Source organism: Oncorhynchus tshawytscha, linkage group LG08 (genome assembly GCF_018296145.1).
Source record: "Oncorhynchus tshawytscha isolate Ot180627B linkage group LG08, Otsh_v2.0, whole genome shotgun sequence".
Lineage (NCBI taxonomy): Eukaryota > Metazoa > Chordata > Actinopteri > Salmoniformes > Salmonidae > Oncorhynchus > Oncorhynchus tshawytscha.
The window spans coordinates 62,848,964-62,873,963 of NC_056436.1; the positions used below are offsets into that span (position 1 = coordinate 62,848,964).

The 25,000-nt window shown below is 45.7% G+C and overlaps 1 protein-coding gene across 3 annotated transcripts in view; it reads left to right on the plus strand.

The window, feature by feature from the left end:
- The window catches only part of LOC112257081 (testican-1-like), a 391,345-nt gene that overhangs the window by 273,519 nt on the left and 92,826 nt on the right, over positions 1–25,000 (plus strand). The gene's annotated exons all lie outside the window — the stretch shown is intronic.

Below are 25,000 nucleotides of genomic sequence, written 5' to 3' on the forward strand. Positions count from 1 at the left end.
CAGACAAATCTGGCTACCTAGAGAGGACAGCTTGGCCATAGAAACTGTCTGTCACAGACAAATCTGGCTACCTAGGGAGGACAGACTGGCCATAGAAACCGTCTGTCACAGACAAATCTGGCTACCTAGAGAGGACAGACTGGCCATAGAAACCGTCCGTCACAGTCAAATCTGGCTACCTAGAGAGGACAGCTTGGCCATAGAAACCGTCTGTCACTGACAAATCTGGCTCTGTCACAGACAAATCCTAGAGAGGACAGCCTGGCCATAGAAACCGTCTGTCACAGACAAATCTGGCTACCTAGAGAGGACAGACTGGCCATAGAAACCGTCTGTCACTGACAAATCTGGCTACCTAGAGAGGACAGACTGGCCATAGAAACCGTCTGTCACAGACAAATCTGGCTACCTAGAGAGGACAGACTGGCCATAGAAACCGTCTGTCACAGACAAATCTGGCTACCTAGACAGACTGGCCAGCTTGTCACCGACAAATCTGGCTACCTAGAAACAGACTGGCTGTCTGTCACAGACAAATCTGGTTACCTAGGGAGGACAGACTGGCCAGACTGGCCAGAAACCGTCTGTCACAGACAAATCTGGCTACCTAGAGAGGACAGACTGGCCATAGAAACCGTCCGTCACAGACAAATCTGGCTACCTAGAGAGGACAGCTTGGCCATAGAAACCGTCTGTCACAGACAAATCTGGCTACCTAGAGAGGACAGCTTGGCCATAGAAACTGTCTGTCACAGACAAATCTGGCTTACCAGCTTGGCCATAGAAACCGGTCACAGACAAATCTGGCTACCTAGAGAACAGCCCATAGAAACCGTCTGTCACCGACAAATCTGGCTACCTAGAGAGGACAGACTGGCCATAGAAACCGTCTGTCACAGACAAATCTGGCTACCTAGAGAGGACAGACTGGCCATAGAAACCGTCTGTCACAGACAAATCTGGCTACCTAGAGAGGACAGCTTGGCCATAGAAACCGTCTGTCACAGACAAATCTGGCTACCTAGAGAGGACAGCTTGGCCATAGAAACTGTCTGTCACAGACAAATCTGGTTACCTAGAGAGGACAGACTGCCATAGAAACCGTCTGTCACAGACAAATCTGGCTACCTAGAGAGGACAGACTGGCCATAGAAACCGTCTGTCACAGACAAATCTGGCTACCTAGAGAGGACAGACTGGCCATAGAAACCGTCTCTGGCCATAGAAACCGTCTGTCACAGACAAATCTGGCTACCTAGAGAGGACAGCTTGGCCATAGAAACTGTCTGTCACAGACAAATCTGGTTACCTAGAGAGGACAGACTGCCATAGAAACCGTCTGTCAGCGACAAATCTGGCTACCTAGAGAGGACAGACTGGCCATAGAAACCGTCCGTCACAGACAAATCTGGCTACCTAGAGAGGAAAGACTGGCTATAGAGACCGGTCATCACAGACAGATCTGGCTACCCAGAAAGGACTGCCTGGCCATAGAAACCGGTCATCACAGACAGATCTGACCACTCAGAGAGGACAGCCTGGCTATAGAGACTGGTCATCACAGACAGATCTGGCTACCCAGAGAGGACAGCATGGCTATAGAGACCGGTCATCACAGACAGATCTGGCTACCCGGAGAGTCTATGCTCCCTCTGGTCTCAGAGAGAGGTCGAGACAGAGCTGCATTTTCTCATTCACTGCCAGAACTATACAGACTTACAGGGAATTTTCTTTCCCAAAATTGAAAACAAATACAATTTTTTTTTTTACCAAAACAGAAAAGGAGAAAATCCAATATCTATTGGGAGAAAAACCCCTTTGTGCCATATTAGCTGCAAAATATGTAGCTTCCTGCCACACCCGTAGGGACAGCCACACCCGTAGGGACAGCCACACCCGTAGGGACAGTCACACCCATAGGGACAGCCACACCCGCAGGGACAGCCACACCCGTAGGGACAGCCACACCCGTAGGGACACTCACACCCGTAGGGACAGCCACACCCGTAGGGACAGCCACACCCGTAGGGACAGCCACACCCGTAGGGACAGCCACACCCGTAGGGACAGTCACACCCGTAGGGACAGCCACACCCATAGGGACAGTCACACCCATAGGGACAGCCACACCCGTAGGGACAGCCACACCCGTAGGGACAGCCACACCCGTAGGGACAGCCAGTGGAACGACCAACCAGAGAATTAACATGGCTACCTGTGTCATTATCACTAGTTCATTATTGTTATTCATTTCTTACTGTGGTGTCTGGTTAATTGTTACTACTCATTGAGTATTATTATTGTTATTCATTTCTTACTGTGGTGTCTGGTTAATTGTTACTACTCATTGAGTATTATTATTGTTCCTATTATTATCTTTCTTTGTCATCATTGATTTTATGTGTCTACACTGTATGTGGTAACACCTTCCATCCCAATAAAGCCATTGGGAATTTAAGAGAGAGAGATAGAGGGAGAGGGAGAGAGAGAGATAGAGAGAGAGGGAAAGAGAGATGAACAGATGAAAGAAAGCAAGATGAGCGATGAGCTCCTGAATCTTTCAGCATAAAAAAAAGAGATGGATTTAGGGGTTGGATAAACTTTGTAGCAGAATACTACCCTCAACATAACGGAATACTACCCGCAACATAACGTTCACTCCAAATTTTGGTAAAAATTAGCTGGAAGGATTCTGGAAGGAGTTTTAGTACCAAGGATTCTTACTGCCAAGGATTTTTACTGCCAAGGACTATCCAGCAAACTGTCTGAGAAGCAAAACAGAAACCCTAAAATATCATCCAACCTGGAACTGAGTAAGTAATGTTCAGTCTGAAACTACTTTGAAAGCCTAGATAGAAAAGAACATCATGATAATCTCTAGATATTTAACCTTATAAAGATTGAATGCTAAAGATTAAAAGATATAAAGACTGAAGTTAAAAGATTAAAAGGCTACCAAGCTTGTTACGAAAGAACAGACCCGGTTGCAACATTAATTAGCACTGAAGTGTGAAGTGAGAGGTGTGAAGCCACTGAGCCCAACAATGGCAGCAGAGTTCCTCCCCCACCCAAATGTAGAGACCTCTTTGGCCCCCTGCTCCATGGCTTTCCCCTGTGCAGAGGTCACCAAAGTCCAGTACCCCTTTGATAGTAAAAATGACAAGGCACGGAAAGAGTACAAAGAGAAGCTCCACATGGACAATCCAGAGACACTTTTTGCTGACTGCTACAAAGAGGGGAACGTAAGCAACCTAATCTTTCACACAGGCCATCCCTGGGAATTGGCACACAGCTATAAGAGCACACTGCACCTCTTTTAAGAGAGAGGGTATTAGAGGAGGGTGGACAATGAGAATACTGGAAAATATAGAGAAACCAGGCATCCTATAATTATGGGATAAGGTTAATATCCTTCCAGGATACCCGGACCAGATCGATTAGAAAGGCCTGCTCGCTGAAGTGTTTTAGGGAGCTTTTGACAGTGATGAGGGGTGGTCGTTTGACCCGCGAACCCATTACAGATGCAGGCAATGAAGCAGTGATCGCTGAGATCCTGGTTGAAGACAGCAGAGGTGTATTTAGAGGGCAAGTTGGTCAGGACAGTTAGTGGGCCGGGGATAGCAGATAGGCCTTCGGCGACCTCGCAACGGAAGAGGCGGTTGAAATTACGTCGGCAGACCAGTTGTGATGGATCGTCGGGACTCCGTGTCAGCAATAAAGGGTCCAGGCCAATTGGCAAAAGAGATATTGTAGCCCAGGAATTAGCTGGTAGACCTCTTCAGCTCAAGGCTAACTGGTGATTGCTTCGGGACAGAGGCGTTAGCCAGCAGTAGCCACTCGAATGCAGCTAGCTAGCTGCGATGACCCGGTGTAATGGACCCTTTACCTCATCACCGGCAGGAATCCGGTGATGAGGTAGAGAAAAAAGTAGTCCGATATGCTCTGGGTTTATGTCGTGCTGTGCAGACTGGCATGTATTGACCGAGCTGAAGCTGGCTGGTGTCCGAGTTAATGGTGAAGACCGCTAGCAGTGGCTAACTGACTAGTAGCTAGTAGCTAGTTAGCTGGCTAGTTTCTGATGGCGGTTCCAATTCTAAAGTATAAAATAGCAGATCCGTACCACATTGGGTGAGGTGGGTTGCAGGAAAGTATATTCAGAATGAAATATATACGAAATATATATGAAAAAAATTAGGAAAATGACTATGTACAGCGGACAAGACAAGACAAATATACGTCCGACTGCTACGCAATCTTGGAAAGCAAGCCTACACCTTCACTATGGTGAAACACGAAAACAATACAGAAATACAGTAAGAAAGAATGAACAGCATGTCAGAAATCAGCTCAATGTAATTCAAGAATCCCTAGAGTCTAACCACTTGTAACTGTGAGGATTGACGCTGGAGACGAGAAGCATGTACAGGAAGTGAACATTTAATAAACAACGTACATGAAACAGAATAGGAACAGCGTCTGGACAGGGGAAAATAGCGACATCAATGCTGACACAGCAATGATGATTCCCAGGACCGGTGGTTAGTTTAATGGCGATGTCGAACGCCGGAGGGGAGGAGCGGGAGAAAGACGTGACACCTCCTCTGGGAATTTTGGAACACACTAAACAGAGTCAGATATTAAAGACTACCAGAACCTACTGGATTCTTCAATTAAATTCGATGAACGACAGGACAAAATACAAAACCTTCAACCCAAAAAGGCCTGGGATTTTGATGGTATCCTAAATTAAATTATAAAATATACAGACCACAAATTCCATTTGGCTATACTTAAACTCTTTAACATCATCCTCAGCTCTGGCATCTTCCCAAATATTTGGAACCAAGGATTGTTCACCCCAATCGACAAAATTGGAGACAAATTCGACCACAATAACTACAGTGGGATATGCGTCAAGAGCAACCTTAGGAAAATCCTCCGCATTATCATTAAGAGCAGATTCCTACATTTCCTCAATGTCCTGAGCAAATCTCAAACTGGCTTTTTACCAAATTACTGTACGACAGACTACTTGTTTACCCTGCACACCCTTGTTGACAAACAAACCTGAACAAAAGCAAAGTCTTTTCATGCTTTGTTGATTTCAATAAAGCCTTTGACTCAATTTGGCATGAGGGTCTGCTTAATAAATTGATGGAAAGCAGTGTTGGGGAAATACATACCGCATAAAATCCATGTACACAAACAACAAGTGTGCAGTTAAAATGGTCAATAAACACACACATTTCTTTCCTCAGGGTTGTGGGGTGAGTCAGGAATGCAGCATCACCCTACTAGAATCTGAAGTCAAATGTCTACTGCTGATGATCTGGTGCTTCTGTCTCCAACCAAGGAGGGCCTTGGATGCAGCACCTAGATCTTCTGCATAGATTCAGTCAGACCTGGGCCCTGACTGTACATCTCAGTAATACAAAAATAATGGTGCTCCAAAAAAGGTCCAGTTGCCAGGACCATAAATACACATTCCACCTAGACTTCCACCTAGACACTGGTGCCCTAGAGCACACAAAAAATTATACCTACCTCTGCCTAAATATTTTGTTAGACAGGATGGCTTTTGACATTATCGATCATAGTCTGTTGCTAGAAAACGTATTTGTTATGGCTTTACACACACTGCTATATTATAGATGAAGATTTACCTGTCTAACAGAACACAGAGGGTGTTCTTTAATGGAAGCCTCTCCAACAAAATCCACGTAGAATCAGGAATTCCCCAGGGCAGCTGTCTAGGCCCCTTACTTTTTTCAATTTTTACTAACGACATGCTACTGGCTTTGAGTACACCAATGCCATGATTACTGTATATATGTGATAACCTTTGTATGCTTGCAATGCGCAATGATGGAAAAATACTGGATAATGGAGATGTACTGCTTTAGTTCTCAGGCTGAGAACTAAAGCACCTGCTGATAGTCGCGCAGCCTCAAGGCTGAGATAGCAGAGTGAGAAACCACAGTCTAAACATGTTTTTCTCATCATCTTAGATACTTCGTATCTAATCCAATGTAACAATGTTAAGATATGATTGACGGTAGGTTGTATAAAGACCGTTGTCTCCTGTTTCGCCACACAGATCTTTATGATAGACTACTGAGGTACTCTGTATGTGAATCTCTGTCTGCAATTGCATTTTATTACTAAAGCGTTTTATACCAAGGTTCCTGTGTCTGTGTCATCTATCTGGAAGACTGATTGTTAAAGGAAACTTACATCACCCCATGCAAAGAACCCCCCCAACACATGCCAATCTCTTCTGGCTGAAAGTGGAGGAGATTGACTTCATCACTACTTGTATTTGTGAGGTGTTGACATGTTGAGTGCATCGAGCTGTCTGTTTGAACTACTAGCACACAGCTCGAACACCTATGCATACCCCACAAGACATGCCACCAGAAGTATCTTCACAGTTCTCATGTCCAGAACAGACTATGGGAGGTGCACAGTACCACATAGAGCCATGACTACATGGAACACTATTCCACATCAAGTAACTCATGCAAGCAGAAAACATTTAGGAAAAAAAACCTGATCAAAATGCACCTTATGGAACTGTGAAGAAACACAAACATAAACACATGCAAACACTCTATACTATATGCACTATACACACACGTACACATGAATTGTATTTCATAGATATGTGTTCATAGAAGGGGCCTGAGTATACACGCTTAATATGTTGTGAAATATATATTGAATGTATTGTCATGTTTTTTAAATTAATAATTGCCTCAATTTTGCTGGACCCCAGGAAGAGTAACTGCTGCCATGGCAGCATCTAATGGGGATCCATAACAGATACATTACAAAAGTACCACAGGAAACTTCCACAAAGCTGTGAATGAGCTGAGAGACAAGGCAAGAGGGGCCCAATTAGGATCTGATTTAAAATACTTGAATCAGTTGTAGAGCCCATTGCCCTTTATGGTTGTGAAGTCTGGGGTCCACTCACCAACCAAGAATTCACAAAATGGGACAAACTCCAAATTGAGACTCTGCATTCAGAATTCTGCAAAAACATCCTCTGTGTACAACGTAAAACCCTAAACAATGCATGCAGAGCAGAATTAGGCCAATACCTGCTAATTATCAAAAATCCAGAAAAGAGCCGTTAAATTCCACAACCACCTAAGAAGTGATTCTCAAACATTCCATAACAAAGCCTTCACTGACAGAGAGATGAAACTGGAGAAGAGTCCCCTCTGCCAGCTGGTATGGGGACTCTCCTCACAAACATGAACAAACCCCAGAAAGCCCCAGGACAGCAACCAACAAAACAAAAAGATAATTACTTGACACATTGGAAAGAATCAACAAAAAAACAGAGCAAACTGAAATGTTATTTGGCCCTAAACAGAGAGCACACCTTAGCAGAATACCTGACCACTGTCACTGACCTTAAATTAAGAAAATACTTGATTATGTACAGATTCAGTGAGCATAGCCTTACTATTGAGAGAGGCCACCATTGGCAGACCTGGCTTTCAAGAGAAGACAGGCTATGTGCTCACTGCCCACAAAATGAGGTGGAAACTGAGCTGCACTTCCTAATCAACTGTACGACCATATCATAGATACATATTTCACTCAGATTACACAGACCCACAAATAATTTAAAAACAAAACCAATCTTGATAAACTCCCATTTCTAAACTCTGCAAAAAAAGAAACGTCCTCTCATTGTCAACTGCGTTTATTTTCATTAAAATTAACATGTGTAAATATTTGTATGAACATAACAAGATTCAACAACTGAGACATAAATGTAACAAGTTCCACAGACATGTGACTAACAGAAATGGAATAATGTGTCCCTGAACAAAGGGGGGGATCAAAATGTAAACAGTAACAGTCAGTATCCGGTGTGGCCACCAGCTGCATTAAGCACTGCACCAGATTTGCCAGTTATTGCTGTGAGATGTTACCCAACTCTTCCACCAAGGCACCTGCAAGTTCCCGAACATTTCTGGGGGGAATGGCCCTAGCCCTCACCCTCCGATCCAACAGGTCCCAGACGTGCTCAATGGGATTGAAATCCGGGCTCTTCCCTGGCCATGGCAGAACACTGACATTCTTGCCTTGCATGACATCACACACAGATCGAGCAGTATGACTGGGGGCATTGTCATGCTGGAGGGTCATGACAGGATGAGCCTGCAGGAAGGGTACCACATGAGGGAGGAGGATGTCTTCCCTGTAATGCACAGCGTTCAGATAGCCTGCAATGACAACAAGCTCAGTCCGATGATGCTGTGACACACCGCCCCTGACCATGACGGAGTAACGCTCATTCCTTCAACGATAAACGCGAATCCGACCATCACCCCTGGTGAGACAAAACCGTGACTCATCAGTGAAGAGCACTTTTTGCGAGTCCTGTCTGGTCCAGCGACGGTGGGTTTGTGGCCATAGGCGATATTGTTGCCGGTGATGTCTGGTGAGGACCTACCTTACAACAGGCCTACAAGCCCTCAGTCCAGCCTCTCTCTGCCTATTGAGGACAGTCTGAACACTGATGGAGGGATTGTGTGTTCCTGGTGTAACTCGGGCAGTTGTTGCCATCCTGTACCTGTCCCGAATGTGTGATGTTCAGATGTACCGATCCTGTGCAGGCGTTGTTACACGTGGTCTGCCACTGTGAGGACGATCAGCTGTCCGTCCAGTCTCCTTGTAGCGCTGTCTTAGGCATCTCACAGTACGAACATTGCAATTTATTGCCCTGGTCACATCTGCAGTCCTCATGCCTCCTTGCATGCCTAAGGCACGTTCACGCAGATGAGCAGGGACCCTGGGCATCTTTCTTTTGGTGTTTTTCAGAGTCAGTAGAAAGGCCTCTTTAGTGTCCTAAGATTTCATAACTGTCACCTTAATTGCCTACCGTCTGGAAGCTGTTAGTGTCTTAATGACTGTTCCACAGGTGCATGTTCATTAATTGTTTATGGTTCATTGAACAAGCTTGGGAAACAGTGTTTAAACCCTTTACAATGAAGATCTGTGAAGTTTTGGATTTTTACGAATTATCTTTGAAAGACAGGGTCCTGAAAAAGGGACGTTTCTTTTTTTGCTGAGGTTATTCGGTGTGATACTACCGTTTGCAATCACAGCAGTAAGATTTGTGACCTGTTGCCACAAGAAAAGGGCAACGAATGTAGCACAAATATCATTATAAATACAACCTGTGTTTATCTGCTTATATATTTTCCCTTTCATACTTCAACTATTTGCACATTATTACAACACTGTACATAGCCAATAATATAACATTTTAACTGTTGTGTGTAATGTTTACTGTTTATTTTCTATTGTTTATTTCCCTTGTTTATTTCCTGTCTATTTCACTTTCTTTGGCAACATAAACATGTTTCCCATGCCAATAAATCCCTTTGAATTGAATTGAGAGAGATTGTGTCAGGGTTATGAACAATTACATGTAATGTTTGTAGGGAACACAGAAAGGGGGAAGAGAGATTAGGAGAGAGAGAAAAGAGGGAGAGAAGAGAGAGAGAAGATACAGAGAGAGATGAGGACAGAGAATATAGAGAGAGGAGATAGAGAGATGAGAGAGGAGAGATGAGGATAGAGTGTGGGTTAACTGAGTAAGCAAAATCATTTGAGAAGGAAACTAGAGCTGTGGTGGTTATGAAATTTCATCAGCCGGTGATTGACAAGAAAATAACTATCATTTTCACGGTAATTGACCGTCAATGAACATAAACACATTTAGCATCTCCTGGCTTCCACACAGCCTACATGCCACTGATGCAGACCTTCAGAACATCTACATTTTAAAAACTCTAATAAATCCATGTAATATAGCCTACACCTTCACAATAAACCCATGATTTATTTTAGACAGGTCTAAAGAAACATGATATGAAGAAAATGTAGTCTATTTCAGATGAACAGAATAGCCTACTCTGAATAGTCCTTATGTAACGGTTCTCTTGTGTTGAAGGAGAGTCGGACCAAAATGCAGTGTGTAGATTGCGATCCATGTTTATTCAACAAACGTAACACGAATCTAAATACAAACACTATAAAACAAATAAAGTAACGAAAACCGAAACAGCCTATACTTGCGTAAACTAACACAGAGACAGGACCAAATACACTAAGGACAATCACCCACGACAAACTCAAAGAATATGGCTGCCTAAATATGGTTCCCAATCAGAGACAACGATAAACACCTGCCTCTGATTGAGAACCACTCCAGACAGCCATAGACCTTGCTAGATAACCCCACTAGCTACAATCCCAATACACACACCAAAACCCCAAGACAAAACACACCACAATACAAAAACCCCATGCCACACCCTGGCCTGACCCAATACAAGAAGAAAAACACAAAATACTTAGACCAGGGCGTGACAGAACCCCCCTAAGGTGCGGACTCCCGAACGCACCTCAAAACAATAGGGAGGGTCCGGGTGGGCGTCTGTCCATGGTGGCGGCTCCGGCGCAGGACGTGGAACCCACTCAGTTAATGTCTTAGTCCCCTCTCCTCGCGTCCCTGGATAGTCCATCCTCGCCGCCGACCATGGCCTAGTAGTCCTCACCCAGAAACCCACTGGCCTGAGGAGCAGATCGGGACTGCAGGACAGCTCGGGACTGAGAGAAAGCTCGGGTGTGAGAGAAAGATTGGTAGTGAGAGAAAGATTGGGAGTGAGAGAAAGCTCGGGAGTGAGAGAAAGCTCGGGAGTGAGAGAAAGCTCAGGCAGGTAGGTAGATCTACCAGATCCTGGCTGGCTGGTGGTTTCGCAGATCCTGGCTGACTGGCGGATCCTGGCTGACTGGCGGATCTGGCGGATCCTGGCCGACTGGCGGATCCTGGCCGACTGGCGGATCCTGGCCGACTGGCAGATCTGGAAGAGTCTGGACTGGCAGATCTGACTGGCAGATCTGGAAGAGTCTGGTTGACTGGCAGATCTGGAAGAGTCTGGTTGACTGGCAGATCTGGAAGAGTCTGGTTGACTGGCAGATCTGGAAGAGTCTGGTTGACTGGCAGATCTGGAAGAGTCTGGCTGACTGGCAGATCTGGAAGAGTCTGGCTGACTGGCAGATCTGGAAGAGTCTGGCTGACTGGCAGATCTGGAAGAGTCTGGTTGACTGGCAGATCTGGAAGAGTCTGGTTGACTGGCAGATCTGGAAGAGTCTGGTTGACTGGCAGATCTGGAAGAGTCTGGCTGACTGGCGGATCCTGGCAGACTGAAAGATCTGGCTGCTCCATGCTGACTGGCGGCTCTGGCTGCTCCACGCTGACTGGCGGCTCTGGCTGCTCCATGTAGGCTGACAGCTCTGGCGGCTTCTTACAGACTGGCAGCTCTGGCGGCTCCGTGCAGACTGGCAGCTCCTTACAGACTGGCAGCTCCGTGCAGACTGGCAGCTCCGTGCAGACTGGCAGCTCCGTGCAGACTGGCAGCTCCGTGCAGACTGGCAGCTCCGTGCAGACTGGCAGCTCCTTGCAGACTGACAGCTCCTTGCAGACTGACAGCTCAGCTTGCAGACTGACAGCTCCTTGCAGACTGGCAGCTCCTTGCAGACTGGCAGCTCCTTGCAGACTGACAGCTCTGGCTGCTCCATGCAGACTGACAGCTCTGCAGACTGACTGCTTCATGCAGACTGACAGCTCTGACTGCTTCATGCAGACTGACAGCTCTGACTGCTTCATGCAGACTGACAGCTCTGGCTGCTCCATGCAGACTGACAGCTCTGACTGCTTCATGCAGACTGACAGCTCTGACTGCTTCATGCAGACTGACAGCTCTGGCTGCTTCATGCAGACCTGCAGCTCTGGCTGCGCTGAACAGGCAGGAGACTCCGGCAGCGCTGTAGAGGAGGAAGGCTCTGGCTGCGCTGAACAGGCGGGAGACTCCTGCAGCGCTGTGTCGGAGGAAGGCTCTGGCTGCGCTGAACAGGCGGGAGACTCCGGCAGCGCTGGAGATGAGGAAAGCTCTAACAGCGCTAGATAGGCGGGAGACTCCGGCAGCGCAGGAGAGGAGAAAGGCTCCGACAGCGCTGGAGAGGCGAGGCGCACTGTAGGCCTGATGCGTGGTGCTGGTACTGGTGGTACTGGACCGAGGACACGCACAGGAAGCCTGGTGCGGGGAGCTGCTACCGGAGGGCTGGGGTGTGGAGGTGGTACTGGATAGACCGGACCGTGCAGGCGCACTGGAGCTCTTGAGCATCGAGCCTGCCCAACCTTACCTGGCTCGATGCCCACTCTAGCCCGGCCGATACGAGGAGCTGGAATATACCGCACCGGGCTATGCACCCGCACTGGGGACACCGTGCGCACCACTGCATAACACGGTGCCTGCCCGGTCTCTCTAGCCCCCCGGTAATCACAGGAAGTTTGCACAGGTCTTCTACCTGGCATAGCCATACTCCCTGTGAGCCCCCCCCAAGAAATTTTTGGGACTGACTCTCGGGCTTCCGTCCGCGCCGCCGTGCTTGCTTCGCCAACCTCATTCTCCGATAACCTTCCGCGCACTGCTCCATCGAATCCCAGGCGGGCTCCGGCACTCTCCCTGGGTCGACCGCCCACCTGTCTATATCCTCCCAAGAAGTATAGTCCATACTGTACTCCTCTTTGGGCTGCTCCTGTTGCCTCCTCTCCTGCTGCTCCTGCCTGTTGACACGCTGCTTGGTCCGTTGGTGGTGGGTGATTCTGTAACGGTTCTCTTGTGGTGAAGGAGAGTCGGACCAAAATGCAGCGTGTAGTTTGCGATCCATGTATATTCAACAAACGTAACACGAATCTAAATACAAACACTATAAAACAAATAAAGTAACGAAAACCGAAACAGCCTATACTTGCGTAAACTAACACAGAGACAGGACCAAATACACTAAGGACAATCACCCATGACAAACTCAAAGAATATGGCTGCCTAAATATGGTTCCCAATCAGAGACAACGATAAACACCTGCCTCTGATTGAGAACCACTCCAGACAGCCATAGACTTTGCTAGATAACCCCACTAGCTACAATCCCAATACAAACACACCAGAACCCCAAGACAAAACACACCACAATACAAAAACCCCATGCCACACCCTGGCCTGACCCAATACATGAAGAAAAACACAAAATACTTAGACCAGGGCGTGACACCTTATGTTAGGTCCCGATCTGGCTATGCAAAATATCTGTGGGCTACACTAGTTGATTTAAAATATATATATATATTTCAGCATTATTTAGGTAGGCTAGTTGAAAACAAGTTCTCATTTACAACTGCGATCTGGCCAAAATAAAGCAAAGCAGTGCAACACTAACAACAACACAGAGTTACACATGGAATAAACAAACATACAGGCAATAATACAATAAAGAAAGTCTATATACAGTGTGTGCAAATGAGGTAGGACAAGGGGGGTAAGGCAATAAATAGGCCATAGTGGTGAAATAATGACAAAATAGCAAATAAACACTGGAGTGGTAGATGTGCAGAAGATGAGTGTGCAAGTAGAGATACTGGGGTGCAAAGGAGCAAAATAAATAACAGTATGGGGATGAGGTAGTTGGATGGGCTGTTTACAGACGGGCTATGTACAGGTGCAGTGATCTGTGAGCTGCTCTGACATCTGGTGCTTAAAGGTAGTGAGGGAGATATGAGTCTCCAGCTTCAGTGATTTTTGCAGTTCGTTCCAGTCATTGGCAGCAGAAAACTGGAAGGAATGGCGGCTGAAGGAGGAATTGGCTTTGGGGGTGACCAGTGAAATATACCTGCAGGAGCGTGTGCTACAGGTGGGTGCTGCTATAGTGACCAGTGAGCTGAGATAAGACAGGGCTTTACCTAGCAAAGACTTATAGATGACCTGGAGCCAGTGGTAGTGGTAGTAGGAAATGGGGCTTTGGTGACAAAATGGATGGCACTGTGATAGACTGCATCCAATTTGCTGAGTAGAGTTTTGGAGGCTATTTTGTAAATGAAATCGCCGAAGTCAAGGATTGGTACGATAGTCAGTTTTACTAGGGTATGTTTGGCAGATTTTTATTATTTTTTATTTCACCTTTATTTAAGGTAGGCCAGTTGAGAACAAGTTCTCATTTACAACTGCGACCTGGTCAAGTTAAAGCAAAGCAGCGCGACAAACAACAACACAGAGTTACACATGGAATTAACAAGAGTACAGTCATTAACACAATAGGAAAAAAATAGTCTATTTACAGTGTGTGCAAATGGCGTGAGGAGGTAAGGCAATAAATAGGCCATAGTAGCAAAGTAATTATAATTAAGCTAATTAACACTGGAGTGATAGATGTGCAGATGATGTTGTGTGAGTAGAAATACTGGTGTGCAAAAGAGCAGAAATGTAAATAAAAACAATATGGGGATGAGGTAGGTAGATTGGATGGGCTATTTACAGATGGACTATGTACAGCTGCAGCAATCGGTTAGCGGCTCGGATAACTGATGTTTAAAGTTAGTGAGGGAAATATAAGTCTCCAGCTCCAGCGATTTTTGCAATTCATTCCAGTCATTGACAGCAGAGAACTGGAAGGAAAGGCGGCCAAAGGAGCTGTTGGCTTTAGGGGTGACCAGTGAAGTACACCTGCTGGAACGCGTGCTACAGGTGGGTGTTATTATCGTGACCAGTGAGCTGAGATAAGGCGGAGATTTACCTAGCAAAGACTTATAGATGACCTGGAGCCAGTGGGTCTGGCAACGAATATGTAGCGAGAGCCAGCCGATTAGAGCATACAGGTCGCAGTGGTGGGTGGTATATGAGGCTTTGGTTACAAAACAGATGGCACTGGGATAGACTGCATCCAGTTTGCTGAGTAGAGTGTTGGAAGCTATTTTGTAAATGACATCGCCGAAGTCGAGGATCGGTAAGATAGTCAGTTTTACGAGGGTATGTTTGGCGGCCTGAGTAAGGGATGCTTTGTTGCGAAATAGGAAGGTGATTCTAGATTTAATTTTGGATTGGAGATGTTTAATATGAGTCTGGAAGAAGAGTTTACAGTCTAGCCAGACACCTAGGTATTTGTAGTTGTCCACACATTCTAAGTCAGAACCGTCCAGAGTAGTGATGCTGGACGGGCGGGCATGTGTGTTCAGCGATATGTTGAAGAACATGCATTTTGTTTTACTTGCATTTAAGAGCAGTTGGAGGCCATGGAAGGAGAGATGTATGGCATTGAAGCTCGTCTGGAGGTTAGTTAACACAGTGTCCAAAGAAGGGCCAGAAGTATACAGAATAGTGTCGTTTGCGTAAAGGTGGATCAGAGAATCACCAGCAGCAAGAGTGACATCATTGATGTATACAGAGAAGAGAGTTGGCCCGAGGATTGAACCCTGTGGAACTCCCATAGAGACTGCAGAGGTCTGGACAACAGGCCCTCCGATTTGAAACACTGAACTCTGTCTGAGAAGTAGTTGGTGAACCAGGCGAGGCAGTCATTTGAGAAACCAAGGCTGTTGAGTCTGCCGATAAGAATGTGGTGATTGACAGAGTCGAAAGCCTTGGCCAGGTCGATGAATACAGCTGCACAGTATTTTCTCTTATCGAAGGCGGTTATGATATTGTTTAGGACCTTGAGTGTGGCTGAGGTGCACCCATGACCAGCTCGGAAACCAGATTGCATAGCGGAGAAGGTACGGTGGGATTCAAATTGGTCGGTGATCTGTTTGTTAACATGGCTTTCGAAGACCTTAGAAAGGCAGGTTAGGAGAGATATAGGTCTGTAGCAGTTTGGGTCTAGAGTGTCTCCCCTTTTGAAGAGGGGGATGACCGGGGGAGGGGGATGACCAGCTTTCCAATCTTTGGTGATCTCAGATGATACGAAAGAGAGGTTGAACAGGCTAGTAATACGGGTTGCATCAATTTCTGAGAATCATTTTTAGAAAGAGAGGGTCCAGATTGTCTAGACCGGCTGACTTTGTAGGGATCCAGATTTTGCAGCTCTTTCAGAACATCTGGATTTGGGTGAAGGATAAATGGGGAGGCTTGGGAAAGTTGCCGTGGGGGGTGCAGGGCTGTTGGCCCGGGGTAGGGGTAGCCAGGTGGAAAGCATGGCCAGCCATAGAAAAATGCTTATTGAAATTCTCAATTATCGTCGATTTATTGGGGGTGACTGTGTTTCCTAGCCTCAGTGCAGTGGGCAGCTGGGAGGAGGTGCCCTTACAGGACTTTTTGGAGTTTGTGCTACAGGATGCAAATTTCTCACAGGCTACAAGGGAAGACAGACACATTCAGGATCGCAACTACGTGCGTCCTTATCCAATTCAGAGGTGCATATTGAAGATTTTTGTAAGAACTGTCCACATTTACTTTTCATCAACCAACAAGATGAGTAAGCCTAATGAACAGCAAAAGCACTAGCCTATGTCAATCTACTATCCCCCATAGTACAAAAGTTTGCCTATTTTATTTTGTGCGAGAAATAAATATTCCAAACATAGTCTGGGACAGTTGTGGGATGCGATAGATGTCAGAGTCCTGTGTATAGGTGGCAGGGAAGTCAGGCGCAGGAGAAACAAACTGAGTGTAATGGAGTATTTAATAACAAATAAACGAAACATACTCCAAACACTAAATGTAACAATAAATAAAGTGGTTACGAGGACCCGTCGCGGACCAATACAAAAACCAACACAACACTGAATAACAAACAATCTCTGACAAAGACATGATGGGAAACAGAGGGTTAAATACACAACAGGTAATGAATGGGATTGAAACCAGGTGTGTAGGAAGACAAGACAAAACCAATGGAAAATGGAAAATGAAAAATGGATCAATGATGGCTAGAAGACCAGTGACGTGGACCGCCGAGCACCGCCCAAACAAGGAGAGGCTTCGACTTCGGTAGAAGTCGTGACAATAGATCTCAAATGAATACAACCACTAGCATCAAAAAAAAAAGTTTTTATGCAATTTGGCTGACGCAACAGATCAGAATGTATAGCTTTACAATGTTGATAAACTATTAGGCTATTTCTTCACATTATATGTGCAGCAATGCACACACGGCAGTAGGCTATAAGCGTGAATGTTCCATTAGTGGAAAACACCATTTACAAAAGTGACCGCAAATGCGATTATGCATGTAATGCTTTTATTATGAAGGTGCATTTTTATGGTGAAAATGATCTTCTCCAAACTTGAAACTCACTCGCTGCTTATGTATGCCAGTTAGGCTCTACACCCCTTGTAAAACTGATTAATGTGCTTCATTTTAAGAAGTTATTTGGCCACTTTAGTTGTCATACAAACATGATCAAAACATGTAGGCATATGAGCTAGGCTACATGAGGTGTGCAACTATGATTCGGAAAAGTCGCAAAAAAAGGCATAGTTTCTTATGCTGGGCATCATTCACAAGTGATAATATAGAATTCACAAGCGATAGGCTAATATTGTCACCCATCAGACTATTCATGATTTAATCTTGTCTTTACATATACTAAAAAATATATGTGTGAAATTTGTTTTGATTTAGAATGGACCATTATCATGCATCTGTATCAAAACAGGGGCAGGGGAAAAAATACATGTCATTTCTACACTTAAATAGCGAATGGAGGACGCTTCTCCTGTGGTTATTTTTCATGCCAGCCAGGTAGACTATACGGTGGACTATACTCCTGTTGTAAAGATAAGCAATGTGCTTAATATTAGGAAAGTTGAGAAATAAATATATTAGGCCTAGCCTACAGAAAGCTGATGGGATCCTCCTCTTTTTAATAGAGGCCATCACTCTTTTTTTTCTCACGCAATAGCATAGCCTATAGAAAAGTTGATCAACATGAGCTCATGAAGTGTTTGATTAGATTTTCGATTAGATTTTCATTGATGTCAGAGTGATTAGAGGGATAATAGAATGTTGAGTACCAGGCAGTTAGTGAGTTTGGTAGGCTGCTAATGACCATCAGCAGCATCAGAGTTTGGAGAAGCTTAATTACCATGACTAAATGGTCACTTGGAATTTGACTACCTTCAAGACTCGTGACCGCCTCTGTGGCGGTAATACGGTCACTGCAATAGCCCTAAGTGAGTCAGAGATATTGTGATATAGGAGTGAGAGAGGGGCAATTGTGATAAAGGAGTGAGAGAGGGTGGATTGTGATGTAGGAGTGAGATGGGGGGGGTTGTGATATAAGAGTGAAAGATGGAGGGATTGTGATGTAGTAGTGAGAGAGAGAGGAATGTGATATAGGGGTGAGAGAGTGGGGATTGTGATGTAGGAGTGAGATTGGGGGGATTGTGATATAAGAGTGAAAGATGGAGGGATTGTGATGTAGTAGTGAGAGAGAGAGAGGAATGTGATATAGGAGTGAGAGAGGGGGATTGTGATATAGGAGTGAGAGAGCGAGGAATGTGATATAGGAGTGAGAGAGGGGGATTGTGATATAGGAGTGAGAGAGGGGGATTGCGATATAGGAGTGAAAGATGGAGGGATTGTGATGTAGTAGTGAGAGAGAGAGGAATGTGATATAGGAGTGAGAGAGGGGGATTGCGATATAGGACTGAGAGAGGGGGATTGTGATATAGGAGTGAGAGAGGGGGATTGTGATATAGGAGTGAGAGAGGGGGTTTGTGATATAGTAGTGAGAGAGGGGGATTGTGATATAGGAGTGAGAGAGAGAGAGGAATGTGATATAGGAGTGAGAGTGAAGAGATTGTGATATAGGGGTGAGAGTGGGGGATTGCAATATAGGAGTGAGAGTGAGGGGATTGTGATATAGGGGTGAGAGTGGGGGATTGCAATATAGGAGTGAGAGAGGGGGATTGCGATGTAGGAGTGAGAGAGGGGGATTGTGATATACTGTAGGAGTGAGAGAGGGGGATTGTGATATACTGTAGGAGTGAGAGGGGGTTGTGATATAGAAATGAGAGAGGGGTCATTGTGATATAGGAGGGAAAGAGGGGGGATTGTGATGTAGGAGTGAGAGTGGCGATTGTGATACAGGAGTGAGAGGGAGATTGTGATATAGCAGTGAGAGAGGGGATTGTGATATACGAGTGAGGGGGGATTGTGAGGGAATAATATATATAGATACTGGGAAAGAGAAAGGAAAAGGAATGAGAGATTGAAGGAGAGAGGGAGAGTGAAAGAGGAGAGATTGAAGGAGAGAGAGAGAGTGAATGAAAGAGGAGAGAGACAAAGAGAGAGGGAGAGTGAAAGAGAAGAGAGGGATAGTGAATGAGGAGAGAGAGAAGGAGAGAGGGATAGTGAATGAGTAGAGAGAGAAGGAGAGAGGGGTAGTGAAAGAGGAGAGAGGGAAAGTGAAAGAGGAGAGAGACAAGGAGAGAGGGAGAGTGAAAGAGGAGAGAGAGAAAGAGAGAGGGATAGTGAAAGAGGAGAGAGAGAAGGAGAGAGGGAGCGGGAAAGAGGAGAGAGACAAGGAGAGAGGGATATTTTTTTATTTTATTTTATTTCACCTTTATTTAACCAGGTAGGCCAGTTGAGAACAAGTTCTCATTTGCAACTGCGACCTGGCCAAGATAAAGCATAGCAGTGTGAGCAGACAACACAGAGTTACACATGGAATAAACAATTAACAAGTCAATAACACAGTAGAAAACAAAGGGGGGAGTCTATATACAATGTGTGCAAAAGGCATGAGGAGGTAGGCGAATAATTACAATTTTGCAGATTAACACTGGAGTGATAAATGATCAGATGGTCATGTACAGATAGTGAAAGAGGAGAGGGAGGAGAGAGAGGAGAGAGGGAGAGTGAAAGAGGAGAGGGAGGAGAGAGAGGAGAGAGGGAGAGTGAAAGAGCAGAGTGAGAAGGAGAGAGGGAGAGTGAAAGAGGAGAGAGAGAAGGAGAGAGGGAGAGTGAAAGAGCAGAGCGACAAGGAGAGAGGAAAGAGAGTGAAAGAGAGAGGGAGACAGAGAGAAAGAGGAGATAGTGAAAGAGGAGAGGGAGAGAGAGAGGAGAGAGGGAGAGAAAGAGGAGAGAGAGGAGAGAGGGAGAGGAAAGAGGAGAGGGAGGAGAGAGAGGAGAGAGGGATAGTGAAAGAGAGAGGGAGGTGAAGGAGAGGAGAGGGAGAGTGAAAGAGGAAGGGAGAGGAGAGCGAGTGAAAGAGGAGGGAGAGAGAGTGAGAGGAGAGGAGGAGGAGAGAGAGGAGAGGAGAAAGAGCAGAGTGAGAAGGAGAGAGGGAGAGTGAAAGAGCAGAGAGAGGGATGAGAGAGGAGAGAGAGGGAGAGAGGGATAGTGAAAGAGGAGAGGAGAGAAGGAGAGAGGGAGAGTGAAAGAGCAGAGAGAGAAGGAGAGAGGGATAGTGAAAGAGGAGAGAGAGAAGGAGAGAGGGAGAGTGAAAGAGCAGAGCGAGAAGGAGAGAGGGAGAGTGAAAGAGACAGAGAGAAAGAGAGAGGGAGAGTGAAAGAGGAGAGAGACAAGGAGAGAGGGATAGTGAAAGATGACAGAGAGAAAGAGAGAGGGATAGTGAAAGAGGAGAGAGAGAAGGAGAGAGGGAGCGGGAAAGAGGAGAGAGACAAGGAGAGAGGGATAGTGAAAGAGGAGAGGGAGGAGAGAGAGGGAGAGTGAAAGAGCAGAGAGAGAAAAGGAGGGAGGGAGACTGAAAGAGGAGAGAGAGAAGGAGAGAGGGAGAGTGACTGAGTAGAGAGAGAAGGAGAGAGGGAGAGTGAAAGAGGAGAGAGAGAAGGAGAGAGGGAGAGTGACTGAGTAGAGAGAGAAGGAGAGAGGGAAAGTGAAAGAGGAGAGAGAAGGAGAGAGGGAGAGTGACTGAGTAGAGAGAGAAGGAGAGAGGGAGAGTGAAAGAGGAGAGAGAAAAGGAGAGTGGGAGAGTGAAAGAGCAGAGATAGTGGGTAGGATGTGGTGCTCCTGAATTAGAATTGACTGGTTGATTAAACAGACCTGAACAGCAAGGCTGCCCACCCAGGTCTGGGAATAGACAGATAAAGGCTTGGCCTCTCTCTCTCTCTCTCTCTCTCTCTCTCTCTCTCTCTCTCCCTCTCCCCCCCCCTCTCTGTCTCTCTCGCTCACTCTCTCTAATTGGCCACACCTAATGAGTGCTTGTTTCCTTTGAAATTGAATCTGTTTGAATAGACTAAAAAGAACAGCTTTGTATGTATAAAAGAACATGGCATTCTAGCTCCATCCTGGTGGCACAGGTCCATGGAAAGAGAATAGAAGATGATACGTTCAAGTCTCACTGTTGCCGTTTCACAATAAAACATGCATGTGTTTGCATGATTAACGCCTAAGGAAATGAATTTCTATTTGTCCTATCTGTGCTTGGAGTGAAAACAAGTTAACCCAAAATAAGCTAGCAGTGTAATTAAAAGTCAAATTGAAATATTCAGTGAATGTTTTAAGGAAGTTATTCAAAAACCAACAAATAACCTATAATTTCTGTTTTCAGGGCGTTAATAAAACCTACAAGGAAAACATTCTCATAACCTTGCAACCTAAAAATGTACATTTTCTATTCCATCTCACTTCCGTTTTACCAGGCCAGAAATGTATGGCTTAGTTCCCAGAACCAATGGGAAACCTTAAGTTCCCACAACTTCCAAGGAGCCAAATCTGTTAGCTGGGATGGTATTCAAAGGAAAGTTTGGAATTGAGAAATGCACCTCAGTTTCCTTCCCACCACATGCTGTTGCTGTCTCTTAGTTTGTATCTGAGTATTTTATGGTGTTGTGTCTTTACTATCATTAAATGAAGACTTTTAGTTTTTATCAAAGATTCTCAGTAATTACTATTACGCGATTAAACTGATTAATCATGTAACTGTAATTAACTAGGAAGTCGGGGCACCAAGGAAAATTTTCCGATTACAAAGTTATAATTTCCTAATATAACTTTTCAGATATTTTATATCTGATCAATTAGTCTTCGAAGTAATGAATTATTTACTTTACCTAACGTTAGTCTCATTCCAAACGTCGTAAATTGTTGGTCATCTGCACGAACCCAGTCTTCACTATGAGTCATCCATACATCAATTTTCTTAAATACTTTATTTACTAACTAAGTAATTCACAGAAATGCATAAACAAACAAACAAAGTAAAAATGGTAACAAGAAATGATAGGGGAATGTGCCCTAGTGGGCTGAACCGGAATGACGGCTTGTTGTACAAAAGGGAAGTGGGGGTCGACTGAGAAGACAACACACAATTGATAATTTTAACAATAGAAATGCTAATCCTTTGCATGAACGTTCGCTCATTCGGAAACGATTGCAATCAATATAAATACACTGCTCAAAAAAATAAAGGGAACACTTAAACAACACATTGTAACTCCAAGTCAATCACACTTCTGTGAAATCAAACTGTCCACTTAGGAAGCAACACTGATTGACAATACATTTCACATGCTGTTGTGCAAATGGGATAGACAACAGGTGGAAATTATAGGCAATTAGCAAGACACCCCCAATAAAGGAGTGGTTGTGCAGGTGGTGACCACAGACCACTTCTCAGTTCCTATGCTTCCTGGCTGATGTTTTGGTCACTTTTGAATGCTGGCGGTGCTTTCACTCTAGTGGTAGCATGAGACGGAGTCTACAACCCACACAAGTGGCTCAGGTAGTGCAGCTCATCCAGGATGGCACATCAATGCGAGATGTGGCAAGAAGGTTTGCTGTGTCTGTCAGTGTAGTGTCCAGAGCATGGAGGCGCTACCAGGAGACAGGCCAGTACATCAGGAGACGTGGAGGAGGCCGTAGGAGGGCAACAACCCAGCAGCAGGACCGCTACCTCCGCCTTTGTGCAAGGAGGAGCAGGAGGAGCACTGCCAGAGCCCTGCAAAATGACCTCCAGCAGGCCACAAATGTGCATGTGTCTGCTCAAACGGTCAGAAACAGACTCCATGAGGGTGGTATGAGGGCCCGACGTCCACAGGTGGGGGTTGTGCTTACAGCCCAACACCGTGCAGGACGTTTGGCATTTGCCAGAAAACACCAAGAGTGGCAAATTCGCCACTGGCGCCCTGTGCTCTTCACAGATGAAAGCAGGTTCACACTGAGCACATGTGACAGACGTGACAGTCTGGAGACGCGGTGGAGAACGTTCTGCTGCCTGTAACATCCTCCAGCATGACCGGTTTGGCGGTGGGTCAGTCATGGTGTGGGGTGGTATTTCTTTGGGGGGCCGCATAGCCCTCCATGTGCTCGCCAGAGGTAGCCTGACTGCCATTAGGTACCGAGATGAGATTCTCAGACCCCTTGTGAGACCATATGCTGGTGCGGTTGGCCCTGGATTCCTCCTAATGCAAGACAATGCTAGACCTCATGTGGCTGGAGTGTGTCAGCAGTTCCTGCAAGAGGAAGGCATTGATGCTATGGACTGGCCTGCCCGTTCCCCAGACCTGAATCCAATTGAGCACATCTGGGACATCATGTCTCGCTCCATCCACCAACGCCACGTTGCACCACAGGTCTGGGAGGAGATCCCTCAGGAGACCATCCGCCACCTCATCAGGAGCATGCCCAGACGTTGTAGGGAGGTCATACGGGCACGTGGAGGCCACACACACTACTGAGCCTCATTTTGACTTGTTTTAAGGACATTGCATCAAAGTTGGATCAGCCTGTAGTGTGGTTTTCCACTTTAATTTTGAATGTGACTTCAAATCCAGACCTCCAAGGGTTGATAAATTTGATTTCCATTGATAATTTTTGTGTTATTTTGTTGTCAGCACATTGCAGTGTATTTACAACAGCAGGACCGCTACTCAGTGAGTCGTCTTGATCGCTGTTGAAAAGTTTGTTTCTGTTGGAGAGTTTCCGTCCTCCCTATCTCTCTCTCTCTCTCTCTCTCTCTCTCTCTCTCGTGGTTAGAGGGGATAGAGTTTAACCACGTGGTATGTTTAAAAGATTCAGCAATGGTCTGCAACCTTTGTCCTCTAGTAATGGAGAAAAACATGGTCTAGTGAGAATTTCTCAAAGTTGGGGTTTTATTCAGGAGTTGCAGAAAAGGGCCTGTCCCAGGATGCCCGACCATAACTGTGCTCATGGGCGGTCCTCTGATTTAGTTAAACTCAAAAGGGAATTGGAGTTTCCTTCATTAAACAGTCCAAAATCACATTACACAATTTTACAAACAGTATCATCCTCACTCATTCATCTTATACAACAATTAGATGTAAACCTCATATCTGAGGCTATTATATAAACAGCGTTATGGTAATGTGGCCGCACCATCTCCCATGAGCCTCACCAAAATGTAACAAATGGACCAGTTCGTAGCTGGATTCTTCACCAATCTTTTATACCTTCTCCGGAACATAAATGTTGTTCAGACCTCAAGTTCTGTGAGGTGGAAGAAATCCCTTTGTTCTCTATGAAACTTCACTCTGTCTCTATACTGTGTGGCCATGAGGCAGGGTCTTCCCTAGGAATTTACGACCTCTCTGACCACAGCAGCCTGGGTGTAGGAGCAGAGAGAGGGGGATGGTGCTCGCTGTACCCAAAGAGGGCAACGTCATAACAATGTGTTGTGTTTGCTCTAAGCAGTCCTCAACATCTCTGTTAACCATTGTCACCCCTTCTCTCCCCCTCTCATCTCTCTCTCCTCCTCACCCCTCTCATATCTCCCCCTCTCATCTCTCTCACCTCTCATCTCTCTCTCCTCCTGTCACCTCACATCCCCCTCTCTCCCCCGTCACCCTCCCCTCACCGTCCTCTCACCCACTGGTCCCTCTCTCATCTCTCTCCTCCTCCCACTTCTCATCCTCCTCTCATCTCTCATTTCCCTCACGGGAAGAAAATCATTTTCCGCGGGGATTGAAGTCAGATGGGTTTCTTCCTGCTCGGAAGCAGAGTGAAAGAGCCAAGGCCACCTTTTTATTTTTTAAATCAGATGTAAAACTCCAACCAACGCCACAAAACTGACAAATATCAGGAAAATGATTGCCATGCCGTCTCTCTCAATTTCAGAAAGCGAGCGAGAGAAATAGACAAAGAGAAAGAGAGTGGGGGATGGAGATAGAGTTAAGAGAGAGAGAGAGAACATTCCTTGACAGGTATATGTGGC